Raw genomic sequence first — 2,439 nt, forward strand, 5'->3', positions numbered from 1 at the left:
TCCCCTGAGAGAGCTGTCTTCGAACTTGGCTGCATCACTTCCAAGCAGCATGACCCTGAGCAAGTCCCTTGGCTAGTCCCAGCCTCCGTACTCCAACTCTGAAGGCAAACACAAGTTCCCACTTCACCTCTGGGATGTTGGGAGGCTGGTTATGCGGCGAAAGGAAAGCAGTTGGAATTTTAAAAAGTCTTATGTCAATGTTTTCTATTCCACCATCATAGAGCCTTTTGTTTAAAACCGAACAAAGGAGAAACACAGGGACAGAGAAAGAGCCAACACTAAATATTATCTTAAAACATTTCTTTTTTTTTGGGGGGGGGGGTCCAGGAAAACCAGAAAACCTGCTAGACAAATTCTAAAAGAGCTGTAACACTAAAACATTTCATACTTTGTGAGCAGTTGTCTAAGACTCAAGGAACCAATTCATCCGAAGGACACTGAGATCAGAAGAGCTGGGTGTTACTCAGCTGCTCTGACAGGGATCACAATGGAAAGTTCCAGACAGAATTGGAGACACATGTAGAACAAAATTCAAAATAATAAAGAAGACTAGACTTACTGGTCTAATAGAGACTAGTGGGACCCAGGAGACTGGCTCTTAGACCTTTCTGAGTCTTAAACCTGCAAGCCTAGAACTGAAGCTGCCCCCGGGATCAACTTTCAGCCAAACGATAGACAGACTTGTAAAGGGAACAACAACCTGCGAAGAACATGCTCTTCAGAAGCATCGACTATCTGTGCCCAAAAGGGGAGCCTTTGTCCAAAACGAAGCCCAGAGGGCTGGAAGGAGCAGGGAAAAGGGTGACTGGAAATGGAGGACCCCAGGGCGGAAGTGAGGAGACGGTGTCATTGCAAGAACGTGAATGTGCCTAAACTGTCCAATGGAACAGCTCATTTGCTTTGTAAACTTACGCCCACACCACAATAAATAAGTAAAATAGAAAACCAGCATTCAGGAAGTTGCGTTTTTAAAATATTAAACACAAGGACAAAGAACATCCCAGCATTAAGTATAGGGAGGAAGAAACAAGCACCTGGTCCAAATCTGGACAGCTTAAGGGTCAAGTAGGCCTGAACTTTAATGTGGCTTCTGGCATCTACTAATGCTTTGGAACATTACTTAAAATCTTAAAGACCTCTGTTTCCTCATCTGTACGTTAGAGATAATACTAGCATCTGCCTTGAATTAGCCAATGTAAAAAAAGTTAGCACATTGCTCAGAATATAGTATTATTTCATATATTTTAGCCACTATTACATTGCTTGGTAGTGCGGTTTGGGTAACACAGAGGAAAATGACATTTATTTTATTTTTATGATGTCTCACATTCATTAATAATTGACAAGTAGCACTTCTATAGCTTTCCAATGCCATGCACAACCAGCATTTTGGAAAATCCTGATATTTATTGAGCTAACTTTTTCGTTCTATCCTTACAGCAGCTTGTGGGATGGATGTGCATATCCTCGGGAAGGGCACTGAGTGAGACCTACAGAGCCTAAATGATGTGCCCACGGTCACAAAGCTAAGAAGTGGCCAAGTGCAAGCCTGGACTTGAATTTAGCACTTCTAACCCCCAATTCAATGAATTACGCATCTTATGGTGATACATCACAATTCCCTCAGTTTAGTATATTCCTTCAACATCGTTCTTGAGGCCTGAATACATTAGAGCCCAGACCCACCAAATTCAAAGGAAGAGTGGTGGGGGTGGGGGGAGTGGTGATGGGGTGGGCGGGAAAGGAAAATAGTTAAAAATAAGAACACATCTCAGATGAATCTAATCAATTACTGTTTATAGCTGTTTCTCGTCTCAGTCTTAGTTTTCAAGAAAAGACCATTGAAATTTGGTCTAAAAACAAAAACAAAACAAGTCCTTAATCGGTATGGATGTTGGTGAGAGGTGCCGTCGAGTTGCTCTGACCCATCGTGACCCCACGAGCAGCAGGACAAACTGCCTGATTTGGCACGAGCCTCACACTCGTTGCCAAGTCTCAGCGTGTGGGTGCAGCCAGGGTGTCTGCCCATTTTGTTGAGTGGCTTCTTCTCGTTCACCCTTGCTCATCACCATGGGCTTCTCCGGGCCTCCTGCTAACACGCCCAAAGTGAGTGAGTGGCGGATGACCATCTTCTCTTCTAAGGAATCTCCTGGCTGTCCTTCCAAGACAGGTCTGCTCATTCTTCTTGCAATCCAGGGCATATTTCAGAGTCTTCATCAATACCTCAATTCAAAGGCATCAAAGATCTTCTTTGATCTTCCTTATTCATTGTCCTGCTTTCCATGCAGATGAGCCCACTGAAAATGCCATGGCTGGGACCAGACAGACAAGGGGTCTGTCGTGCCATGGTGACTTGGGTGAGACTGACGGCTCTGTCCCCAGTGTTATGATGCCAGTATGGTTACCCGGGATGGACAGGTTTCAGCCGTCCTTCCAGCT

General features: G+C 44.4%; 1 non-coding gene across 1 annotated transcript; it reads right to left on the reverse strand.

Annotated features, from left to right (window-relative positions):
- Positions 1 to 317: 317 nt before the first annotated feature.
- On the reverse strand, positions 318 to 375 carry LOC142438335 (U7 small nuclear RNA). Its single transcript, XR_012782729.1, has one exon. It is a non-coding gene; the product is annotated as a U7 small nuclear RNA (small nuclear RNA).
- Between the last annotated feature and the right edge of the window lie 2,064 nt (positions 376 to 2,439).

Source organism: Tenrec ecaudatus, chromosome 1 (assembly GCF_050624435.1).
Source record: "Tenrec ecaudatus isolate mTenEca1 chromosome 1, mTenEca1.hap1, whole genome shotgun sequence".
Classification (NCBI taxonomy): Eukaryota; Metazoa; Chordata; class Mammalia; order Afrosoricida; family Tenrecidae; genus Tenrec; species Tenrec ecaudatus.